At 48.1% G+C, this 13,760-nt stretch overlaps 1 pseudogene; it reads left to right on the top strand.

Moving 5' to 3' along the window:
- The first annotated feature begins 2,978 nt into the window (after positions 1–2,978).
- On the top strand, positions 2,979–4,737 carry LOC129073810 (uncharacterized protein C6orf62 homolog; annotated as a pseudogene).
- Positions 4,738–13,760: the final 9,023 nt, after the last annotated feature.

The following is a 13,760-nucleotide window of genomic DNA, read 5'->3' as shown; positions in this document are numbered from 1 at the left end:
CACCCAAGGAAATGGAGTTCTTATGAGCAACAGTGGAGAGAAGGCGCCTACTGTTGACATGGTTTTAGCCAGCGTCCGTGGAGAGCGAGGCCAGCTTTCGGTGTTGCGGCGAGCCCTCCTGGTCGGCTCCCCCCGCCACCCCCCATCCGGTCAGCTCAGAGTGTGCAGGCGTTTGACAGGGATCTGGAGATTTCAACAGTTGGCATCTATTTTTCCAATTCCTTCTCTCTATCTTTGTAGAACAAACTCTGGCATTGCAAATGTCCTTTCACCGACACGTGACCTCTGTCCACGTTGTGGCCATAGGTAAACACATCAGCCATATTTGGACGTGAGTTAGGCATAATATAGCTCTTTCTTCCGAAACAGGGGAAAGAAAAACCTCAATTCGTTGCTAAATGTGACATTTTAGGTCTGAGTAGAGTAAAAGAACCATATAAAAACGTGCTAAGCTTCCACATAGTTAACAAGATGTCACTTGGTGAGAGAATTTTCATAATTAATGAACCAGTTCAATTTGCTCTGCCCTTTGACTTTGATGAATGCGTCGTGGAGTGTTCCCTCCGGGACTCTTTGCAGTTGGTTTGGGAAGCTCTTATGTCCACATCCTGTGCATGTGCATGGATCAAAGCACCGGCACTCAATACCTGCCTTGTTAAGTCAGGAGCAGTCACGCAGGCTCAATGGCAAGGCCCGCGAGCCTGCACCGAGCCACTGAGTGACCCCCATGGGCCAGCCAAAGCCCAACAGACTTAAAGTCCAAACCGAAGCTATTTGGAGAAGAGATTGTACTGCTCGCTGCCTGTTTTATAGAGTCTCAGAAGGAGACTTTATACAATTAAACTTCCATTCCTAGTTCTGCCATGGATTTGGCAGAATAAAATGACTTCAGCATCGTCTTTAAACCATCTGATTAAACCCACTTCACTGCAGATATGTTTACGTGGATAAATTACTTGTATGACAAGTTGTATCAGCCAGGGTTCAATCAATGCATTCTTCTGTTTAGAAAGCAGGTATCTCAAAGAAGGAATTTAATATAGAGACTTTGTAGTGCATGATTTGAGAGGGATGAAGGAGCAAAAAAAGGAGAGGCAATGTGACCAAAGATTAGTAACTGCAGGAAGCCACTGTCCCGGTACATCTGAAGAAACCAAAGGGAAGCCTTGCTGAGTCATCAGAGTGGTTGCTCTAAAACTGAGCTGACTGAACAGAAACCTAGAAGCCACTCTGGCCAGCCTTTGCTGTGGCTGCCACCATCACCAGAGGCACTGCTAGAAGGTGGAAAAATAATGTTTTCCTTCCTCCCATCTCCCAGTTTGTGGTTGGTGCTCCCAGTGGTAACAGGAGTCTGGGTGGCAAGGCAGTCTGGGAGATGTAGCTTCCAGGCTTTCTTTCCCAAAGTCCGAGGTGAGGATAGAGAAGGGAGAGTGTGGAGCTGAAACAAGAGGCTCTAGCCTGCTCCAAAGTGTTTCCCAGGACATCTGCTATATACATTTAAAGTAGATGCACATTGCTTGATTAATCAATGAGATAAAATTTTAGTAGCATGATATCACCCCTTGAAATCCATCCCTGTGAAATCATATAAAATTCTAATCTAGCATATGCATACACTTCTGAAGTAGTGTGGGTGCCAGTGGGTATTATATTTAAAATGTTCATGTTAATATTCTGACTGGGTTGTTTTTTTTTTTTTAAGAAAGAAAGAAGACCAAAACTATCATTTGCATCCTATTCCTTGATTGTGCCAATCCTCTTTCAACAATACCCCAAAAGGTTCAAATTTAAATGGAAAAGGTAGTGAAGAAATGATATGAAACTCAGCTTAAACCTCCCATGTGTATCCCCCACTTGAGGTGAGAAGCGAGGCAGCAGACAAGATCCCCGGGGCAGCCCCAGCCCAAGAAACACCTGGGGGCATAGATGTGCAATGCTAGAGACTCCATTGCCCTGGGGGCAGGGTGGGGGGCTTCCAGTGGCCCAGGCAAGTCAAGGAAAGGGAGATTCAAGGAAACACACATGAGCCCCTTTCCCCACTTTGTGGCCCAGTAGCATGTTATGGGAAAGCATTTAATAAAAAGAAAAAAGAAGCCAGCTGGCCCTAGTGGCATTGTCTAAATAGGACTGGACCATTTTCTTTTATGAATTCGTTCTTGTCTCTACACAGGTGTCTGAGAAGTGTGTCTGGGGGGCATTTTCCTGCCTGGTTGGAGGTGACTTAGCCAACTGGCAATTACTGTCATTTACAAGGCCCAGTCCCGCAGCTGGAAGATCAGGGCGCTGCTCCCTCCCGAGCCGCGTGGGACAAGGGGGAGCGGCTGAGACCACACCGAGGGGCGGGGAGCGGCAGACAAGTGATCTGCTGAGACCTCTTTGATCTTCCCCCCAGACAGCAATTTCAGCAGAAGTCTTCTCTTTTTTCATTGCGGTGGGATGGGCACCAGAGACTTGCCTTGCGTGTGCTGGTGTTGCCAAGAGGAAGCAGAGGTGATCTTTGGCTTACCTGCATGTTAAGCCGTGCAGTGGAAAAGGTTCATGTTTTTTGTTAACTATTAAAAATGGTCTGAATATTTAATAAAGGCAAGTCGTTTGTTGTTTCCTGTTTTTAATGACCCGGCCAATTTCAGCTGATCGGACGCTTGCCAGGTGACCCAAGTCTCGTCATGGCTACTTTCTTTCGGATCCTGGGGGCGAGCTGCAAGCTTTCGATCACTTTTGTTAAATTTGGTATGGTGCTTGCCTTTTGATTTCCCCGGAGGCACTCGCTGTCAGCCTCCAGGGAGAGGACAGTGCTGTATGTGTGCTCTTGGACATGCTTCTGGCCGATTGTTAAAGCAACTTGAAGTACCAGGAAGGCTGTTTCTGTAGAGAGTGGTCCAGGGAAGAAAGTGGGTCTGGGCGAGGGGCATCTGCTGATGCCCATGGTCAAACTTCTCATCCCAAGTCGTTCCGACCCGGTCAGGACCTGCGGACGGATGGCGCGGCGTCTTGGGAGCGGGGTCGTGGGTGCCGCAGGAGGCCCTGCCTGTAAGTCTTCTCCGTGAGGCACCCAGCTCAGCTCATCAGAATTTCCTGGTTTTGGAATCACGGTCTTTTCTTGAAGTAAGTAAGTTATGCTCCCTCTAACTGGACAGGGTGCAGGGCGTTTATGGCAGCCGCTGTTATTCTGATCTTATTTTGGTCTTCCGCATATGCCAATAGGCCATCCATAAATACCGACAGAGCGAATGAACAGAAGGAGTTCTCGGCTCAGGGCTATTGGTTTCCTGGTAGATAGAACTCCCCCTTTCCTAGCATCTGCAGGAAACGTCTTCCTCGCTTGTGTGGGCGTCTGCCAGGCTCACCGAGAGGCCACGGGAGGGGTTGTGTTCAGGAGCACAGACCACGTGACATGTCAGGCAGATCAAAGCAGGGATTTCAGGGCTGACTACAAGGGGAAATGGGTCGTCATTAATAAAAGGATGTGGAATTGGTCATGTTGACGGAAAGAGCCCAGAACCTTGGCGGAAGGCTCCCAGAGGCTGCCAAGATGAACAGACTGGCTGCATGAGTTATGCACGCGGGCAGCTTGCAGGGGTTGGTGCTGCTGCGTGAGGGGAGCGGGGTTCGAGGTTTACTTGCACCCAGGCCCAGGGCACACCGATCGTGAGAGCCTCTTCAGCTCCAGCCGCGGTTTTGGTTTGTTTTTCAATGGAGCCTACAGGGACCATTGAGGGACATACAAAAACTCGATAATGATGTTTAATTCTGAGAGCCAACCTGTGGTTTTCCCATTTGCCATTTCTTTTCATGGCTTCATGTTAATATGTTTTGTTTCTAGATTTAGGATCAAAGGAAACTTCCCCTTGCACTTGATTATTTTTCTTCCCCCTGTGTGCGGTCTAATGCATCAATGAAACCAAATATATCCCCTGGAATGTGTGAGTCTGCTGGCTTCTCCCCCGTGGCTGTAGCCACTGTACACCTTTTTGGTTGCTTGGAGGTGAGGAGCAGAACGTGCAAAGCCTTGGAGACACAGGCAGTGGAGGTTGGGAAAGAGTATCTTAGAGGCGAGACCCATCTCCACAAGGGACTGGGGGTGTGTGTTGGTAAGCCTCGGCTAGCAAGGTTGAGAGCCTATAGCTGACCGGTTTGATTTCACGATGTGTGTCACCTTTGCATTCAAGGAGAAGATGAAAAACTCAGCGCTTTTTGAAGTTTCTGAGGTTATACCAGTCATGGCAAATAACTATGAAGAAAATCTCCTGAAAGGGGTGCGAGATCCCAGCTACTCCTTGGACAGTCCCCTGGCGCTTTTACTGAGGGACGTGGTGCAGCTCCGTGCTCCTCACGGCCAGTCCACGAGGAGGGGGCGTGACTGGCTGTGCTCGGAAGATGGATTCCCTTCTCTGGCCTCAGAGTGACATTGAAGAAATAGCTCATCTCCTGTTTTCTAGGTCGAAGGGCTCTGATCAGCCCTTTAGACCTGTTCAGGTTAAATTTGAGTTTCATCACGGCGACTATGAAAAGCAGTTTCTGCACATACTGAGCCGTAAGGACAAGACTGGAATAGTTGTCAACAATCCAAACCAGCCCGTGTTTCTCTTCCTTGACAGACAGCACTTGCAGACTCCAGAAAACAAAGCTACAGTCTTCAAGTTGTGCAGCACCTGCCTCTACCTGCAGCAGGAGCAGCTGCCCCCCGGGGTGGTGGGCACGGCAGAGGGTCCCCTCCACCCATACGTGCCGGAGTAGGGTGCTGACCAGCAGAGGGGGACGATCCGAATACAGCGGCTGTTTTTCTTGTTTCCTTATCACTTTATTCTTCCAGAGTTTAAGGGAAATGGACTCATGCACTGAACACTATGCATTTTGAAATTTGCTCATCCTGGATTCTTTAAAAAAAAATCATTTGTATCTCAGAATTAAAAAAAAAAATTAGATGTCTTCTTCACGGACTGTGTGAAAGAAGATGCTGTGAATCTTTGCTGCGCTGCGTCAGCATCCGAAAACCGTGAAGGGAAAGGACTGCACGCTGAAATGCGCACTGTCCCTGGAAGCGCTGGTGATACCGCTTTTGAGGGTCTTCCGTCCGTGCCGGGTTTTGCCTCTTTGACACCTGTCATCAACACGCGGGGGTGAGACGTGAATGTAACGGGTGTAGCTTTGCTTGTAATCGCTGTCGTTCCCGAGCGCTGTCAAGTTCGCTCTGGTGACCGGAAGTGGTCGGTAAACAACTGCAACCATGGGAGAGAAATCTTAAATGAAAAAAGCATCTCATCGCAGGCACTCTGCCTCGCGTTGTGCTGGGCCACGTTTGTGTTTGGCGTTCATGAGTACACACGTTTTATTTCCAGACCCCTTTCCCCTGGTGCTGTTAGGAAAGGGCCCGCAGAGCAGGGGCGGCGTCCGCCAGGCAGAGGCGCGTTCGTTGCCGCAGATGCCGCGATGGGCAGAGGACCTTCCTTTTGGTTTTTGTTCTGTGTTCTGGTTTTAAAGAGAAGAGGATTTTTTATTTTTATTACAAAGATAAAAATTCCAGTGAATTGTGCAGAAATACTGGTTTCTATACCATTCTAAAGAAAAACTTATGAGGGTTTTCTGGAGTAGAAAAAGTTATTAAAGTTGGAATCTTAAATTGTAAAAACAACCATTGAGTATTAGGAAAGCAGAACTCATTTTGTGCAATGAACATAAGACTACTGTATAGTTTTCTGGGTTTTTTTTTTTCCTTTCAAATGCAGAAAAGCTTTGCTTAAGGGTTGCATACTTTATTGGAGTAAGCCTGAAAGATTTTACTCCTTTGGAGCAAAACTTACTACTTATTTGTTCCCAATTGTATTTAGTTTTTGGTTGGAATTTGAAAATTGGAAACCTAAATTAGGTGAAAGTTCCCTGGCTATTCAGGTGGGCGTGCGCACGCGTGCACGCGCGCGCGCACACACACACACACACACACACACAGATTGAGAGCAAAGGAATAGGAGGCTGGATACAGCCATGCGCACGTGCACGCACGTGTGTGTGTCTATTCCTGGGAATTGGCAGACAAATCTCCGATTTGGAACCTCCAAAGAAGCTTTCCACTGATGCGTTGGGGGATCTGAGAGCCTATCCATCGCCTCACCGAGTTTTTTAGCTGTTCCCCAAGGGACTGATGATGTCTGCTCCTTTCTGCAATCTTCATAAATATCTCAGGACATGATGTCCCTGCAAGGAGAAGATTCTGTTGGTCTGAGCCATGTGACAGTGCAGTTTGGTACTTGCTGAGTGATCTTTGTCCATGTTCTTTGCCCTCCCGCAGTCCCCTTCCAGCTCCGGCCAAGCTCCTTCACCCAGACCAGTGTGTGGATGACAGGGTCCGTCGGGAAAGCATGCGCGCTGGACTTGGCTGGCTCACCTTTGGTGGCTGGGATTGCGGTTCCCCCCCTTGAAGCAGACCTCGCTTTTGTGGGTAATCTTGTATGTGAGGACCGGTTTGCGGTGAATGGGACAGGTGTTAAGATAATAAGCAATTAGGGACATTGGGGACATGGGTGTTTGCTAATTTCTCTGTCCTCATCTGTAATTTCACAATGCACAAATGTCAGTTGAGGGATTGGAAGTCCAATGTGGAGAACAGTAAAAAATGTCACAGACCAACGTATGCTGGGCAGTTTAAGGTCTTTATGAAGAAGTATTCACATCCCCTGTGTATAGGTTTTTGTTTTGCCACATAATGCTGCATAGTAGCACCCCTAAACCCAGTGGCTGAAACCCGCAATGAATGGTGGTCGTGCGCGCGTCTGTGGCGGTGGCTGGGTGGCTAGGGCGGTCCCGCGCCTCGGCTCTCTCGTCCTCGCCTGGGGCCGGGGGTTCTGCGGGGTCAGCTGAGGCATGTTCTGCCAGTGACGGCAGAAGCGCAGGAGGAAAGTGAACACGGGAGAGGCTGCCTAGGGGAGCAGCACGCTTTCCTTCCGCCCCCACGCCATGGCCAAGGCGGCACGTGGCCAAGTCCTTGGGCAAGAAAACAGTCCGGTCATGGTCATGACAAGGCTGGGCAGGGGTGTGGATGCAGAAAGGGGTGAAGATTTGGTCAGTCATATAACCTATATGGAGAGAGACTACATTCCATATATAAACCATATCTCTATAAATATGGTATAATTTATAATATAATAATAATGCAATGCATTGCATTGTTATGTATTATATATGCGACGTATACTATACATAGTACATAATATCGTACATGCAATTCCATATGTGTGGTGCTGTATCATACGTACGCATGTGATTTCAGTGAGAATGACCACATCTGGCCTTCTCAGTTTTCCGGGGCTCCACCACTCAGATGTGGTTGAGGCGTTTGTAGCTGCTCTGTTATAGGATGACCTCCCTTGGAAAAGAAACAATACCCTAAACCTTCCATCTGTGACCTTGTTTTTGACTCACTGGCTACTGGTACATCCCAGTCAGCTTCCTGGGCTGGGACGCGCCGTGGTTTTCAGTGCAGCCCTGCCAGTCTGGGCTGGAGGGGCCAGCCCGTGTGTAAGCCAGACAGAGAGTCTTCCAGTGAAACTTCTAGAAGTAAGGACATTTTGTTGCCAGGTAAGGACTAGCCTTGCACCTGGGCCGGCCATCCCTGTCCCCACCTCTTCTTGGAGGTCATCCCAGCAGACATGGGGCTGTGCACGTCTCTCCTCCCTTAGACTCGTCACTGGGAGCGTGCAACGAGCGTGCCACTGGACACACTGTGAAAACCGCAGCCTTCCTCTGTATCGGCCGGGCGATGGCCTGGTCACGTAGGTGAACGCCTCGCTTTGTGGCAGGTGGTTGGCTCTGAGTAAATACTATGGAACAAAGAGGTGCTTTTCTAAGCACGGGGAGCCCTTTCTCGTCGTGGGAGACTAGAGCTCCCACCCACGGTGGCGGATGAGAGACATGCTGGGGGCCGGGGTTATTTTAGAAGGCAAGATGAGGGCCTTTCTGAGGAGGTGCCGCTTCAATTGAGTTCACCTGACAGGGAGCAGTCGTCAGGCAAAGGCCTGGGGGAAGGGACCTCTAGGTAGGAAGGAGCGGGGTGAACATCTCCAGGGAGTAATAATCCACCCTAAAAACTCCAGCCTCTAAGAGGGCCCTTCTCCAATGCACCCATACTTTCTTGTGTTTTGAAGGGAAGTATTCTTCCAAAATTCTTTCAGAGCCCGTGAGGATCCTAGGAAGGCCTACCTCCAACAGGATGGGCTATTTATTTTTTTAATAGACTTTACTTTTAAAAATACTTTTATTTTTATTTATTTTTTTATTCTCACCTGGGGACATTTTTTCACTGCTTTTAGCGAGAGAGGAAGGGAGAGTGAGAGGGAAACAGGGATCGGCTGCCTCCCAGGGGCGCCCTGACCAGGGATGGAACCTGCAACCCAGGTGTGTGCCCTGACCAGGAATCAAATCCGCAGCCTTTCAGTTATGGGACGAAACTCCAGCCAACTGAGCCACATCAGCCAGGGCTCAATAGACTTGACTTTGGAGAGCAGTTTTGGTGCTCAGAAAGACGGAGCAGAAGGTACAGAGATTTCCCAAACGCCCCCTGCGCGCGCACAGCGCAGCCTCCCTCGCTGTCCGGGTCCCCCCAGAGCGGTGCATTTGTTACAGCTGAGGGCCCACGTTGACATGTCATCGTAGCCCCAAGTCCATACTTTACATGAGGGCCTGCTTTCAGTGTTGCATATCCTGTAGGTTTGGACAAATTATAGTGGATACAAAGAGTTTCACTGCCCTAAAAATCCTCTCACTGGTTATTTGCAAGTACAATGAAACCTCCCAAATGGCACTTACATGGCAAAGGGAGAACAAAGGAAAACGTCCAGAGCAGCTTTTTTCCCCTTTTTTCAAGACCGCAAAGGTCTTTGACACGTGGAAGGCAGGCTTTTATTAACTAGGCGTTTGTATCATAAACATAATTCCCAGACAAGCAGGAAAGTCCCAGGATTCTGAGTCATCGATGTCTGAATAGATGTTTTGTAAGGCCAAGCATTTGCTTTTACAAATAAAGCATTGATGAATGAAACAGTGGCTTGAAATGAATAGGGAAAGTTTTAAAATGTGCACTTGGCTTTCAGAAGACAGTGCTGTGATTTATAACAATTTTTCCTCTTTAATCTGTAGTCTCATTACAAGAAAATCTCTCTTTTTGGCCACAAGGATCCATCCATGCCCCACGTGGAGGAGGCCTGTATCTGCAAATAACAAAACAATTACATACAATTTCACGTGGAAAAACAAGGTATGCACCGAGTAGAAGGTAGTTTTCGGCTCCTGGTGCGTGGGATGCAGAGCCACTCTAGTGCCTTTTCTCGTGACAGGAAGTACAAGAAAACGAGGAAGGAATCTGCTTGTGAAATTTTGTCAGTGAGATCGGCATGGTTTATTTCTTGTTCAGGGCTGCTGGTAACACAGCTGGGCTGTTTTAATACACCCGTACGCTCCAGTAATAGGAAGGTGTAGAAATAGAGCTGGAGAAAGTTCAGAGCGGGGCACAGAGGCAGGCATGTGGGGCCCCAGGCTCTGATTCATATTTATAAGAACTAAATACTTCCTGAGGACTTGGCCTTACCAACAGCAAATGATGGGAAACACCAGCTACCCCTACACAGTGCTCGAAGGAAACGAAATTCAAAAATAAGAGCGTAAGTTAGCTTGATATGAAAGCTGGGTTGGAAACTCAGTGGGTAGACGTTAGGGGGTAGGGGAGCCCCTGTGTGCAGATCAGGTCACAGAATTTGAAACTGAGACGCCCAGCCAGCACGCCTCCTTGAAGCCTCAGAGGCCATCTCCGAAGGGGTGGGCGTATGAGACGGTCAGAGCCGGATAGGAGGGCTGCGATGGGGAGGCAAACCTGACTCCATCTTGCAGGCTACTCCTCCCTCTTGATTGAACCTGGACCCAGTTGCCCTATATTCTTCCAGACGGAAGGATGACCCAAAGACAGGAGGGGACTGTAACCATGCAGACATCTTATTTTCTTTAATCTAGACTCTTATTTAGATTTTTTGCTTTGACTCCAGCTGGCCTCGCCCAGCGCCCTGACTCACCCACCTCCCTCCCGCCGCCTTGCTTAATATCAGCCCTCAGGACAGTGAGGTTCTGGTCAGTATCCAGTAGTCTCAGAAACCAGGGCCTGCGTCTGCAGACTATTCAGACAGCGTTTTCAGTCAAACTCAAGACAGTATCTTGGCCTCAGCTGCGTTTTAACTTCAGACCCAGGAAAGCGGAATGCTTCCACAGAACCAATCTTTGCGAGCTTGGATGGAACCACTGCATGGCTGACTTCAGGACCAGATGCGGTGATCCATTATCCCTGACCCCAGCACCGAACACAGCCCTCCCTCTATCGGTCACTGTGATTAACAACTCTTTCCCTATATCATTCATCCCCTGGAAGCCATCAGGGAGCCAGGTCTTCGAGCACAAGCTACCTGTGGCTCCTGGCGTGGCGCCATCTCCTTAAGAAACTTACTTTCTTGGCTGCAAAAAAGAAAAAAAAAAACCTAGCTCATGGGCTTAAGTACCATTTTCCACCTCTCTCTACCCTAAACTTTCCATTTTCTTAACCCTTCCAAACAGATTTTTCCCTGACTCAAACTGTCCATTTGGGCAAGGAAGCCGGGTCCGAGAAACGTGGGTTGTGCAGAGAAGGGGTCCCGCTGTCTGTCCCAGGAGGCCTGACCCCGTGGGCATAGCTCCCGTCGCTGCGAGGGATCTCCGCGTCCTCTGCTGTTGTTCAGTGGGATTGAATCGTTCTCCGCCCTTGAGACTGTAGGTTCTGGAGTTGGGTCTCAAGGCTAGTCTGCTTTCTCACCTGATGCAGAACTCTCTGGAATACTGATACGGACTCCCAGACTCTAGTATGAACATCTCTGGTGATGGGTGAATGAGTTCTTTGGAGTCAGCTCATTCATTGATATTTCTGTCCATATTTGCAGTCATGGCAGTACAATGAAATCACCTGGTGAATTTTACAAAATCTTTATTCCCTGCGCCCCCCCCTGCCCCCTCAGTGATTGAATAGTTCTGGGGAAGGCGCTGGCTTCAGTATTATATGACTTCAGACTCTTCACACGATGGGCAGCTGCAGCGGAGAGCGAGGGCTCGGTGTGGGAAACGCTGCCTTGTACTGGTGACCTCCGCTGGCCTGGAGCCCCCGCCCGGGGGCTGATTCTGCCCCCTGCAGCTACTCCACTCCTTCTTTTACCAGACAGGCTTCCAGGCCCCTGAAGTCGATAACCTGCCCCATCACTTCCCTAAGGCCGTTGCTTCTCCAGGCAAAGTCACTCATTTTCTCAAAAGTGCCGCCCCTGATGTGGTTTTAGTCCCTCACCATCCTGATCGTAAGCTGCCTTGTCAGGGTGTCACTTCCAGTGTGTGTCTCTTCATGCTTTGTTTCCTTGTGAGCTGGCTGCTGACTAAATCTCCTCAATCTTCTCCTGCAAGCCGCTTGCCGCTTAGCCGGGGAGACAGGCACGCCAGCGAGCTGGCGTTCCCCCATCCTGTGATTATGAAATTGATTTTTAAAGTCTAAATGCAGGACTTTTATTTACCCTTACTAACTTTTACCTTGCTGGGTTTACCTCGTTTATTCTGTCCTCCAAAAATGCTGGCAAGGATTGCTTCTTTGGTAAGACATCTTTAAATCTTTATCCATGTTATTAAGAACAGGAACAACAATAGCTTCTATTTCTTTTCAATTTTTATTGAATTTATTGAGGTGACATTGGTTAATAAAATTATATAGGTTTCAAGTGTACAATTCTATAATACGTCATCTGCCGTAGCTTCTGTCTATTGCCTAGAAGCACTTCATTGGCTATACACACTGACTGACTGGAAGTACCCCAGGCTGGAATGAAAGAGACAGAAATAGAGTCTGATTTCTGTGGGCAGGAAGTATGCTGGGAAGGCTACAGAGTCACCAACTAAGTATTTTTATAGCAAACGAAGGAGGCTCAGAGGCAGAAACGAGAGCCCAGTGCATACAACTAAGTGCCACTGGAGGGTCCTCGGCCTGAGAAGGGAGCTTGCCCATCTGCACAGATGGTGCCCAGGGCCGACTGCATGCCTCCCGCCTCCCTGCTTTCTGAGTGTGTGTCCTCCGTGGTTCTCCTGTGCTTGCTGCACTCCTGAGCGTGGGGGTGTGTGTGTGTGTAGAGGCGTGAAGACAACGTGGCTCTAGCTACCTGTTCATGGCATTCAGATGGCGATGAACAACTATCCAGTGAGGTGTACCCAGATAGTCACACTCGGGGAACGTCAGTGCCAGCTGGACATGGTTTGGAGGGGTGAGACTTCTGGCGGGCCTTGGGAGCAGTGAGTGCATTTTGCAGGTGTGCGGGATGTACATACTGTGTGTCCAGAGGCAGGTTGAGTCTGGGCTCTGTAACTGTTTGTCCAACAGGATGTGCTGAAGGGACTGTGCTGGTTTTCAGGCCCAGGCCTTAAGAAACCGGCTGCTTCTATTTCCTGTGTCTTGAGATGCTTATTCTTGGAGTCCAGGCACCATGTTGAGAGGAAGCCCAAGCTGCCCCGTGGAGAGGCTCCCACGGGGGAGCAATGGGCTCCTGGCCACGGGAGTGTGTCACCGAGCAGGCATGGCTCGGCCCTGTTTCTACCAGCTGGAGCGGAGATGAGCCCCGCTCCAAGGGAGATTCACGAGCCCACCAAATCACTGCGGCTGTTGGAAGCCACTAAGTGTGGAGTGATTTGTTTCATAGCAGTAGGTAAATAGGGTGGCACCAGGCACCGGGCTAGTGACTTTTCATGTATTTTCTGGTTGAAATCCTCCCAACAAGTCTATGACACAGGCATTATTTCTCTTATGATAGGTGAGAAAACAGGCTCTCTGGTTTAAGTAACGTGCCCAAGGTCAGGTGAGTAGTAAATGGCAATTTTGGGATCAAAACTGGGCAGTGTATCATTCTCCGAGCCTCTAAAAGATGGAAGAGGAGGGCAAGAGAGTCACGGAGCCCCCGAATAGCTACTTACAGAGTGCTTTTTGTGGAGAGAAAAACAAATGAATCAAAGTCTGCCAAAAGTGATAGCTTACAGGAGGAGTCAGACATGAAAATAAATTAAATGCAGTTCGGTATGATGTGCTGTGAGGGAGGAAGTCAGGAGAGAGAGCTATGTTTCTGGTTCTTTCTCCATGGACTGCTTACCTGCACAGGTATATAGATTTTACTTGTATACACATTTTAATAAAAAGATAGTTTTTTTATTAGTAAATATTCCATGACTTAACCATTTTCACATCTTTGTCCATCACATATAACAGGCCCCCTATTTTAAGTTAAATTGATGACCATTTTTGTTTTTGGAACTTCTGGTTTTGTCTTGGTTAGGAATGCCTTGCTTCAAGGTTATAAATTCTCTGTATTTTCTCTTAATGTTGTAGTTTTTTTTCCCTATTTTTAATGTTTAACTCTTCAGTCCATCTGGAATTTATTTTGGAGTGTGTGTGAGGAAGGGAGGTCCAACTTAATTTTTCTTAATAAATATCTAATTGTCTCAACACTGTTTATTTAGTTATCCATCCTTTCCCCACTGAATTGAACCATTATGAATATGAAATATATATCTAGGACTCTTTCTGGACCTTGTTTTACTGGCTTATTTTTCTATTCCTGTACCAATAGCACACTCTTTTCATTAACGCATATTTGAAGTATGTTTTGATGTTTAATAATAGTTCTCTTGAATCTTTTTAAAACATTTAATTCTTCTATATTTTCTCTTCATAATGA

The sequence above is a fragment of the Pteronotus mesoamericanus genome, unplaced genomic scaffold (genome assembly GCF_021234165.1).
Source record: "Pteronotus mesoamericanus isolate MK-2021 breed Mesoamerican mustached bat unplaced genomic scaffold, CSHL_Meso_final contig_116, whole genome shotgun sequence".
In the NCBI taxonomy this organism is placed as follows: Eukaryota; Metazoa; Chordata; class Mammalia; order Chiroptera; family Mormoopidae; genus Pteronotus; species Pteronotus mesoamericanus.
The sequence above is the reverse complement of the archived record's forward strand: the minus strand, read 5'-3'. Positions and strand labels throughout refer to the sequence as shown.